Raw genomic sequence first — 12062 nt, 5'->3', positions numbered from 1 at the left:
TTAGCCTCGTGGGCACGGTACCACATAACGGCTAACTCCAGGGGAAGATTCCGAGACAAATTGACGCTCATCAGCCCTTCGCAGGCACAGCGTCTCAAATCGTTGTGGATTTGGCGGCCCTGATCGTTAGGCGCTGGAGGGTCTTTAGAGGTATACCATGAAGCCACTTCGGAGATTCTTTTCTAAGTATGCATGCTTGGGTAAGCCGGTGTGCATGCGTTATCAGTAACTTCCTGCTAGTTTTCAGACGTGCCCAGCCAAAACACGTCACGGTGCTGTAAAGAAATTGATATCGTCTCATTTTTAGCGAGAAAATCACGAAGGGATCAAGTAAAGAAATAACAATTACATTAATATGTCGTCTACTGCACCCACACTGACAATTTACGGAAACCGGTATGTCACAAATTCGCGAAATTCGCTTTTTGGCCCACCTTGTGCAACTGGCAACTGGCACAACAAGGTACGCTTCTACAATAGTCGCCCTAGCTTACACAGGGATGCAGGTTGAATGCGCAGTAACGGAAATATACCTGGCCAGTGTATACCGCAGTCGCATTCTGCCTGTTAGTTGGCAATGTGATGTTTTCGGGCCTCTATGTTCTCGTTCGCGTCAGACCTTCTTTTCCATTACTACGCATAACTCTCTCAGATCGTCGTTGGACTTTGCCACTGCCACCAATGTCCTTCCCGTGATCATTGCAGATGCTATCCGTATTCGACGACCGATCGCGTTCTAAACCGCTCATGCAGTCTAGGTCATCATCGTCGCTGCTACTCGTGCAGCAACTCACGCTTTGGAGAGCCAGGCAGATGGCCCTCGAAGCAGAAGCTAAAACAAAGGGAGGGAGGGAAGGAGGGAGGGAGGAAGGGAGGGAGGGAGAAAGCTAAGTCTGCCGTCTAAAATTTCGATGTCCGGCCAACTGTGGTCCCCTTAGAAGATAAGTATTAGACCCATCCATTGAAGGAGGAAACGTTGGAATGTGTTGAGTGAAATGTGGCTGTGAAGGAGGATGTACTATATCGCGCACAATATGACTTGCAACGAGACCGATGTGAGCCAACTGAGGTTTTCTCGTTACAGAAAATCAATGCGCCTTCACACAGAGCATCCAGCTCGCACAACCATTAGGGCACCTTGTTATTTGAATCGACGGCTATGAGGGAGGGAGTAGTACAGAGTTCCGGGTAATGTCGACCACCTGGGTCTCTTTACCATGCACTGACACGCACAGTACATGGGCGCTGTTGTGATTTGAGGCCCAGCCAGAGGTGACAGGCGAGCCAGGCAGGCGCCATCGGGCTGCGTTGACCAAAGGCGCTGGTTTTCGCAGAAGACGCAAAGAACGCTGGTGTGGGGGCGCCTCGGGAGACTGCGTCGCCGTGAACAAAAGCAGCTAATCCCCTTTGCCGGAGATTCTGAAAGCGGCGCTTCTACCGAACTGCGCTACCCGTGGATCGGAGGAGACAGCGAGCGGCGGCGGCGCCAACTCATCGCCCGCTTGCCCCTGAGCAGCCCGACAAAGCGGGGGTGGACACGGCTGATTTTACCTTCCCTCCTTAAGAATTCATCGGTGACCGGCGTAACGATAGGCGAAAACAAGATGCCCCGTGCACTGTCTGCCTCCGTGTCGCTATCTCTCTAGAGATCAAAGAAACAGACACCCATCTCAAGGCGGCTCGAAACACATGCTCGCCGGTGCCGCTGTATGTCTGGAACAGGTCGCCCTTCAGTAGAGCTAACGATGGCGTGGTTTGAAAACGGCGGAACGACGCACGCCCGGACGCGGCATTTCGCAGATGTGACCATGCGGGGCTGCTTTTACCCTTTTGACTGAGCGCACCACCGCCCCTGGCGTGCGGCCATCACTCACGGTTCGAGTGAGTGATTTTCCAGGGGGGTGCAGCCGCCCCCCCCTTGCCCCCCCCCCCCCCCCCCCCTCCGGACGCCCATGGCTTGCACTGCTTCGTGAACTGAGCTCCTGCCACAACTCGCGCTTTGCAGCTAATACTGAGCGCGATAGTTGTCTTGAAAAGCTTTTTTTTTTTAGGTAAAAATCCTTTCATTGGCTAGCGCATTGAGGCTTCTCCTGTGCCTCATTGCGTACTCGGAACACCTTGTCGTACGCATCATGTGTCAAAAGAAACACGAAGATTCTCCAGCGGAGTGAGTTTAACTATATATTCTCATATACAAATGGCCCATTGACGAAACTTTGCGCTCAACCACAAACCAGCAAGCTCCTCACCTGAAACAAGTGTTTCAAGCGTGTTGTAGCGACACACTCTTCAAAGGCCGAGGAAGTGCAAACAATTTCTGTATAAAGCATATTTTTCTCTGTTCTTCTCATAATAGTTCTTACATAATGAGACATAAGGTGTCGTTAAACGTTGACAAGCAGTCGCACGTCGTACATTCTCACCCGCTTTTCTTTTACATAGCTTCGCAAAGCCTTTACAAACCATCCTCGCAGTATAGCCACACATTTTCACAAAAATCCGGGCCACTCGAAACATTTATTGACTTCAAAATCTGTATCCAAGGTCTATGTGGAAATGAGCGCACGTCGTGCATTTTACACGTCACCAGATCGTAATATTGGGCAGTAATAGGTTATGGGCGTGACTGCAGGTAATCGCTCATGTAGCGCCCCAGAAAAAGAATACTATAACCTCTTCACGAACTGTACGACTCAAAGCTTTTCTAAAGGAAGAGCAAAGGCCCGTTACTAAAATTTTCGTGTTTAAGATACAGAATACATGGGATGCAGAAACCGAAACGATCCCAAGTTGAACCGAATTAAGGAACCGGCGGCTGTTCCTTGTTGGAGGCAACAATCAGATTCCAAAAAGGGGAGGAGTGTCTTGTTGAGCGTACTGAGCTTCAGCGCGTTGCTTGATTGAGCTCCAAGAACTGTTCCCAGCGCCGTGCGATGTTTTCTGGAGGAAGTTTTGTGTCTCTTTCTACAGTGGGCTGTGCTGAGTCATCAGCGCATGCGATTTCTTTCGCTCAAAGCTAGAGCTCTAAGAAAGAAATGTCTTGAAAGTTGCTTTGAAGCTTGAAACGGATTTTTTCTTACTATGTGGTTGTAAAGTTTATGGAAAAAATAGAATAGCGATAGGATGAGTAGCGGAGCGTGAGTCTCCAAACGAAGTGATTCGAGAATTTCTGCTCTTTTCATTGCTCTGAAAGAGACACGATCAATCTAGCGATTTAGCGATCAATCTAGACGTCGTAACCAACATGCAGCAGCGTAATGAAGCTTCTGACAAACCTTTCTATCCTGTAAGCGCAGTTCGCATCAGCTAATCGTTTTGAGGGGAAGACTAAGCCACAGTACCAACGCGTAAAGAATGAAAGCAGCTGCAAATTCGCGACAAAGCTTTAGATAAAATCACACATCCGTGCTTGAAGCAGTCGCTGTGCAGCTGTATTCCCTAATGCAAATTAGAGCCATTGCTCTAACCAAGCATTTTTCCATTGTTCAGTACAACAAAAAAGCTGCGGCACCGTCTCCACCTGCATCCATTTGCATCGAACACAAAGTTACCTTTTGTTGTTTATTCCGACATTCCCTTGTAGATGCTTCCGAAATGCTATGCGGCTGCTTTGTTCAAATATACCTATGTTCTTCAAAGCATTTCGAATCGGCAGCTTAGAACATCCTTCGGTTGTCGTGGCCATCCTTAAATTTCTATGAGAACTCTTATCCTAAAGTGCATTTGCCCCACACTCATGCGAACGCTAAACACGCCCTGCAAACCGGTCATTAGCTTTCTTTTCACGCTCGCCTTACTTATTCTCTTTCATAATCACAAAGCGAAGAACGGAGGGGAAACCGCAGGGTGCTTGCCTTCCCTGGGCCTTCCTCCTCGGAGGGATGACCCCTATTTGAATCCCGCCAATGTTGAACGCTTTGCCCAGAAGAAGAGATGTCCTCTTGTGTCGAAACATTGCCAAACACCCTGAGGTTTTTTCTCCCTCCCTTGTTCACTTTGTGACTATCGAGAACCATCTGACCCACTTCTCTCTACCATTATTCTCTTCGAACAAATATAATCGGTTCCCTGTTAAGACTAAGATTACGCTTTCCCTACGTTTTGCAAGCCACACAGACAAAAGGATGGCTCCGCAAGGGATCCCATTATGATGCCAATGTGGAGTTGATAGCACAGTCGATGCGCCAGCGCACAACACTACAGATTGCTGAGGGATAAATGCGAATTAATTATCTCTGGGCTCTGCATGGCTCACCGCAGTTAATTTGCAAGTGCAGGGTGTGTAACGATACTAACTACAACAGCCCCTCTGCAGCTGCTTTGAAACTGCTTGGGCGAGAAAATTTTAATGCACTGAATGATCACTTGTGCTCGCAGGATGGATGGTTAAATTGTTGTTGGTTTAGAACAGCATGGAGGACAGGAGTAGCGTCCATCCTGCCCTCGCCTCTTCTGTGCGTTGTTTCAAAGCTACGTCCCATAATTCAAAAATACAGCAAAGATGTTTTTCAACCAGCAGTACTTTACAACTAATGCCTTTCATAGACTGCATGCACAGCCCCATTCTTTTGTTAGAAAACTGCCCTTTTTACCCATCCGCCACTATCACTCATGGGACACCCCTAATTGTTACGACTATATAAGCTTGACTCCATGGTATCCGTTCGAAGGTGAGTGTATGAATTGCATGCCGTGTTGCTCTGTAGAGCTGAAGTGTCACCCTCGTTGTTGGTCCTTGCAAGGAGTCAAGCTGTGTACCTTCACAACTGGCGGGCTGCATGCTCATGCAAGGATGTTTTACGATTTTCGAAAATGTTGCATTTATGTTGTATACTTGTTTAATCGATATTTGGAAAATATTCTAGCGGATAATTTGGATTATGTTGGGATTATCACAGCGGTATAGTAGTGATAGTAGTATAGGACTTTATTCGGGCACAACACTTAAGCTCCTAAGATGTCGATGGCCTGCTGCACGACTAGGCGTTCTTCGTCTTCACTCTCAGCTCCAAGCCAATCCAGCCAGGTCCCAGGTGGGAAAGAAAAACAATTGCAAAGCAAGAGGGCAGGAGAATAGGCAGTGGGGGAACGTTGGCATCAGGAGCAGGCCAGTTGGAACATCATGGATCACGACGGAATGTGCACAGATGAAGCCGCGCAGCAGTGAAAAGAGTGTTGAGCTATATCTGTCGAAGGACGTGAGCCTCCTGCACATAAAACCAGGATGAGGGCCGGGGTAGAGTTAACGATCAAGGCGGAGAGCACAGTAATACTCATTAAGGGGCAGTCTCGACTCATCCTCCGGGGGCCTGGGCCAGGGGATCAACGATGTCCGGATAACCGTTTCACGGGTGAGCTGTTTAGCCAGCTCATCACAATGTGTCCAGGGATTCAACGAAGGAAGACGGGGCAAGGCTGCAGCGACGCAAGTGTGACCTCGAGTTCTGTGGACAGATGAGGCGTAAGTGTTCCAGATTTAATGGAACGGATGACCGCCTAAGAGCCAGTGGAGATGGTATAATGAATGCACAGGTGGGAGAGAATGATAAGTGGTGTGAATGATTTAGAGAACCTCAAGCGAGAGAATGTCCGCAGGGTGAAGGGACGGGCCGTTAGTGTGAGCTACAAGGGTAGCAAGAAGAGAATTAAAAAGGACCCAGCTACCGGAGCCGCGAAGAGCCTCGTAGGAGGCATCCGTGCACACCACTCCATGTGTATCGGGGACTATGATGACAAATAGCAGCATGTCCGAGGCCAGCATGCAAAACCAGCGACATATTGGAAGGAAGGAGTATACGGAGGTAAAAAGCCTCTGGCGAGGAGGGACTTGGAAGGGGGCCTTCTAGCTGGGGGAATAGTAGCCTAGTTGAGAAGCCAGCGTTCACGAACTGTACTGGAAAGACGAGCCACTTGACGCTCGCGGTGAAGTGAAAGTTCGAATACGATGCAACAGACTAGAGGCATAAAGGTTATTCGTGGAGGTTGTTATGGTGAGACGGACAGCAGCCTTATAAAGAGGCGGTGAAGAGCCGTGGCGAGAGTGTCCACCTACATCTGGGTGATTGCGACATACGGTATGAAGTAAAGAAATCTGTTAAGCGTCAGTAAGTGAGCTGGTCAACGGACGTGCGCTTCTCGCAGGCCAGAGGACCACCCCAGGACGCGGCGAAGTAGGTGAGTGACAGAGTGACAGGTAGAAACAGCCATGTCGAGAACCCGGACGTTCTCCATATGGAGCCGGCTGAGTGGCCTGGCTTAGGGTGACGCGCTGTTGGCAGGCGTCCATTTTTCTGCGCATAGTAGGGTCAGGCTAGGGCGAAGGTAGAATGCTCGTCTATCTGACAGTGCCAGTACCAGGGCTGCGTGTACTCGTGGACAGCGAGCGGCGGGCAGATGGAACACTGAACTTGGGGCCCTTAGCAATGACACTAGAGCATTAATGTGAGCGGTGGCCTACCTCGAGACAGCGGGTGCATGCAGGGACGCGGTGTTTGTGAGGGCGACTGCGAACTGCGAAATGCGGCGCGACGAAAACAGAGTACGGGGGACGAAAGTACCCGCGAAGGTAATGAGTACAGTTCCTTAAGAGTAGTATGAGTAGTCCAGACTGAGCTTGTGCCGTTAGGCACAGAACCGCATTCACAAAAGTTAGCCATGGCACCATTATTCCTGTATAAATACTTCTCAGTACTTGATACCTGTTGTTGCGGTTCAGGTGTCCACCGAGATGACAGAGAATTACTGAGCCATTTCCTTTCCTCAAAAAGCGTTGCGTTCAAAGGGCAAGGCATCGCGCCGAACGGGTGGTGGCGTTCCGTGGACTCCCTATCAGCGCTACAACACGCTGTCGCGTTCCACTCCTAAAGGCGAAGCTTATGCGTCATTAATTAGCAGTCAATTAGCATTGAGTAATTAACCGGTAATTACCCATTAATTAGTAATTTGTAATTACTTAGTAATTAGTCATCAATTATGTGTGACGTCATCCGGTGGTGTCGCCACCAGTGCCACAGAGGCAGCCAAAGTGGTGCGGAAAACGCTTTCGCTTCTACGCACTTTAGACAGTCAAAGTGCCCACTGAATTTTTTCGCGCGTAGCGCTAGCGTAAGAAGGAAGCATTCTAGTATAACTTCCCGCTTGGCCGTGCCCGGACCGCAGACGGAGCTCCCACCAGATAAACATATGCAACGGATGAACAGGCGTGCTCAAAAAGACAAACAGTGGCGGTAACGACGCCGTGCAGACAGCCTTTCGCTACATTGTTCGTGTTAAGCAGTGGCGTCGCGTTGTAGTTTTCCCATTAAGACCGTATAGAGAAACGATAAATAGTGTCTACACTATGCGTGCACCTTTCGTGGTAAAGAAATACTGGTCTCACTCCTTCTGAACAAAGCTTTCTTTATTAACCAGTGGCGATGCTTCTTCCCCGTAGGCTCCACGAAAGCAGAAAATGCAGAAGCATGGGTACCTCAAACTTATTCTTGACGTGCAGCAAGAAAAAACCAGTGGCTCCGCTCGGCGGCCACTCGTCTAGTTATTGTCCTAGTGGGAACTTCGGCAAAGGGCAAAAAAGTTGCCCCGTGACGACTACACACGTCCAGGACAACAGCCACATCGTCGCTCTCGGCGAGTGCAATGTTCTTGGGACACATGTTCACGCAGTCCTGTCCTGAGCAGCTATTCGAGAGGCCCGTAGAGCAGCTGCAGGACAAGGCCATGACGCAGCTGCAGGACAGGGCCACGAAGCAACAACAGGACAGCGCTTCAAAGCAGCTGCACGACAAGTCCACGGGCCAGAGCCAGGAGGAGAGGATGTCGACACAGCTACAGAAGGTATTCTTCACACACGGCAGCGTCCGGATTCGCTGGGTAGAGGTCACCGGCCGAGTGCTCGCGGCCGCCTCTGCAGGCAACTTCTTGTCGACGGTATGATCCAGTTCATCGGTTCCTGAAACACAGGCCGCTGGGGAAAAGGCGGAAGCGAGAGAAGTCTCTGTGGTTTTCGTGACTACAATCTAAGAAACTTCAGTGCCATTAGACGAAGAAATTGCTGCTGTAGCCTCCGTAGAATAGTTTAGCAGCCATTTTACGCTTCTTACAGCACTCCTCCCAGGATTCATCCACACGCTTCCTATACTCTGAACTTTGCCGTTGGCAGCGCTGTTCTCTGGCAAATTTTTTGTCGATCTTTGCAAGCGAGCTGGTCGAACACTCGGGCGGGGCGTAGCACGGCACGCTAGAAGCGAGAGGGGTGCCTTCAAATGCGTCCGATGGAAGAGAACTAATGTTCTTGCCTTGCTTCAAACGGCGCCTCCCTGCCCGGCGCGATGCACGTGCGACTCCGCTGTGCGACTTTTTAGGCGCCCCTTCCAGCGACGAGCTCATCAAAATCGAGCCACCTTCGTGCCTTTCGGGTTCTTTGGGTACCCCCGATGGTGTCTGAGCAGAAGGTTTACATATCAGGAACCGAGGCTCTTCAGCCACACCAGCTTTAGGAGTTCCACGAAGCCGTTTAGTGGCAGGTTCGCGGCATGATTGGCTGACCTTTCCGCTGGATCCTCGCTCAGAACGCTTCCCTGAAGCTACCTCGGACGGCCGACGCGGCGTGTTGACCTTGGTTTTCTTCATATCCAATGATGTCCTTGGGGACCTCGAGCCTGGTGTGATCTTTGCCTGTGCCTTCGACGAGTTTTTGCTGTGTAGACTTCCCTTTTTGGGGCCCATTCGGTGGTGGCGATACGGTTGCTCCGGCTGCAGTTGACGCAACGCCTTTTCACTCCTGGCGTTCGGCTGCATTTCGGAACCGGCGTCTTCCGGCAACTGGAGTGATTTCTTTACGTCGCATGATGCGGGTCCGGCCCTGGTGTTTTCTTTCTTGATTCGAATGTTAGTTCGTTTTGAGTTTCGAGTCCTCGACGATGTTGCCAGAGCAGGAAATGATCCCAAAAAGAAATCACTTCTAGAAAGTTCTCGTCTTTCTGAAGACAGCATAAGACCGCCACGACTCTGCTGACCAGAAGACCGGTGCCGTACGGGCTTTCTTTCAGAACGGGTGTCCTGTGGTGGGTGGCTCTTCATTGTCCTGCTGCTTCTTCGTGCGAACTTAGTGGTCAGTTTTGACTTGTCTGAGCTAGAAGCAGACGTTTTCACGCGAATTTGCCTTCGTGTCTGCGGTTCAGCGCTCGCCAATGCGGAGGCTTCACCAGTCTTGAGAGAATGTCGTACCCCAAAATAAAGACCAAAACAGGAAGGAAAAACACCGGTAGTCACCGGCAGCAGCTTTAACCCAACGCGGCTCCCGCGACAGGAGAGTTCTTTGGGTTCCTTAAGCTTCGCCCAACTACTGGATAGGCGCCTCTTCAGGCGTGATGCAACAGGCACTGCCTTGCGGACGACAGACCTTGCCTCCGTTTGTGGTTCGCACAATTTCCTGATTTTGGTTGGTGGCGAAGCATCTCTCTTCTTCCGCCGGTGAGCCGCTTTAAACGGCCGCGAAGTTTGTCTGTTCGGAAGCAACTCAGCGGAATTTCCCTTGTGCTCGCGCCTCGTCGCATAGTCGTCGGAAGGACTGCCGTAAGACGCGTCTGTATTGGGCTTTATAACTTGACATGGTGAAGCGCCCTCAACGGCTGTTGTCGCCAGCGTGCTTTGACCACCGAATTCCCCGCGGAGATCCTTGCCTCTTCCTGTGGAGCTGACTGACGTGCGGCGGCGACGTCGTGCTTTCCTGGGCTGATTGGCTTGAAAGCATTCCTTCCCACTTTCGTACACCGTCCCAAGCCTGCCTTCTCCCCTGTCTTGCGGACTCACCTTCCCGTGAGGGTCCCTCCAAAGGGCGAGCTCGTTCTGCCGCTGGGCGGCGGGCACCAGAGTCGCATCCTGTGGCACCCGGTGGTGAGCCGGCGCCGTTGACTCATCCTCCGTGGCCGTGATGCTGTCAGCGGGCGTTAAATCCACGACTTTGGCACCTGTCTCGGCGTTGGCAGGGCAGCGGTCGCGCTGGCATCGCGGAGACGCAGTACTAGGCTTCAAGGCGTCGCTGATCTTGCGGCACAGCTTCCGCACAGGCAGGAGTAGTGTCCCCAGGGCAGAGTACTCCCACAGAAGAGCGATAACGGCGCCTAACTTGTAGAGCATCGCAGGGCGCAGCGTCCATGCCATCCGAGCGCACTGTCGCGATCTCGTACAACTAACGTGGCACACAACTGCCGTATTCTTGAAGAACACGTCAGTGTTCTCCTCGCGACCATGGCATGCGCCACGCGTTAGAGTGCACGAGGAGATGAGAGTGCTGATGATGCTGATCATTCTGTGGCTTGCCATCACAAAGGAAAAAAATATATTTCACTCAAACGGATAATTTTAGTCAGACGAATAAAAAAAAAGGACTTGTAACTGCGTAATGACTAAACATTATTGGACAAAGGCCTCGTAAATAGGCTCACTTAGAACGTCAACTAGAAAATAATATTTTCTTCTTCGTCTTCTTAAAGAAGTGTGGATAGCAAATTTTTTACTGAATGTTTTCGTTTTCGAAATGGTGCGAAAGACATTAGTATTGATTTGTTTCCATGCTTTATAACCACTTCCCTCTATCATGCCTTAATGGCACTGAGGGTATAATAAATAAATACTCGCAACGCAGCGTGGAATTCACTAATGTCCAGTATATAATTAATAACTGAACGTCTTCTCTCGTGTTTTTCCGCTTTGGTTTCAACAGCTAGACGGTGGTTGTGAGGATAAAGTTAAGCGTAGGTCACATGAGGCAAAAAAAAAACTTGCGATATAATCCCTACACCATCATATTAATTCAGTGCAATTGTTACATACGCCAGCCTGCTTCACAAAGAGAAAAGAGAGCTAGTGAAGAAGCAGCTATAATATTGCAGTTTTTCTTTGCCTTATGTGACTTGAACTGATCTTTGATGTCATGGCTACCTTTTGGCTGTAGAAACTGAAACCAAAACAACATAAAAGGAGAAATTAAATTATAGCTCATTTTTCAGGCGTAGGCGAATGCCACGTGCCGATTTCTTTATCGATGTCTTGCACAACACTGCAAAGAAAGATCACACAACCAAAATACGGTGTCTGTACTCCACCAAAAGCAAAAAAAATTACCGGGGGCACTTAAGGAAATTACGTGTGAGTTTTGTAACGACCTATCACGCGAGTTTTGCACGTGGTTGCGAAGACGTTCACGGCGGCGCTGGAATCGGCGCTTCCACAGTCGCGACAGCGCGAGCGCGTGCACGTGCAAGAAAGCGCGCGTGCAAAGAAGCGCAGTGAAAGCAGCGCGCCCAGCTAAATGCGTCCCAGTTTTTACTTTTCTTCCATAGATGGCGCTGCACATCAGGCACAGCAGCGCCCCTCGGCGATGTATGTTACGAGCTTACATGCAAGGTTACTGTAAGCGTACGTAGATTTGAGGACTTTGCAAAGGCTATAGTTGTAAAGTGTCTTGCGTCCCTTTCTCAACGCTCATGAAGCATAAATTATCTGTACAATCTTTTTCGCCGTCTCTTGTGCTTCCTGCACTCGAGAAAGGCCTACGTAGAGCAAAACGATGCGAAGCCAAAGTATGTTTTTCAGCGTGTGCGCTCGTTCGCCGCTTCGTTTTCAGAACGATATTTGCTGCTACAGCCTAATATGACCCTTATGAAGACAATGTCTGTAGACGAGCACTGCTCTCGGTGGCGGGAAATAGCATGTCACGTGCAGAGCGCCCGCCGATGAGAGCGAAGTTCGAGGAAGAGTGAAGGGGAAGGTGTGCACCAGAATTCCATGTGTCGGTATACCTGCAGTATCAAGGGACCTTACAAGCATACGCCCAGTGATGAAACACGCGAACTGATACTGACCCATCTGCCAAGTGTGAACTTGCAACTCAAGAACGAAGCGTTAATCCCCTGTCACGCTAGCGTGACAGGAGGTTAATGGCGTAAATTAGGATGAACCACGGATTAACTAAGACGTCTTGACAATTGGTCGACGCCATAGCTTAAGCGCCTCCTTTGAGAGACATTTGCCGCTTCGATCTTGAATGTTGTATCGGTAGT

Source organism: Amblyomma mixtum, chromosome 3 (assembly GCF_055824585.1).
Source record: "Amblyomma mixtum isolate Tamu chromosome 3, ASM5582458v1, whole genome shotgun sequence".
Classification (NCBI taxonomy): domain Eukaryota; kingdom Metazoa; phylum Arthropoda; class Arachnida; order Ixodida; family Ixodidae; genus Amblyomma; species Amblyomma mixtum.
Note: the sequence above shows the minus strand (reverse complement) of the source record.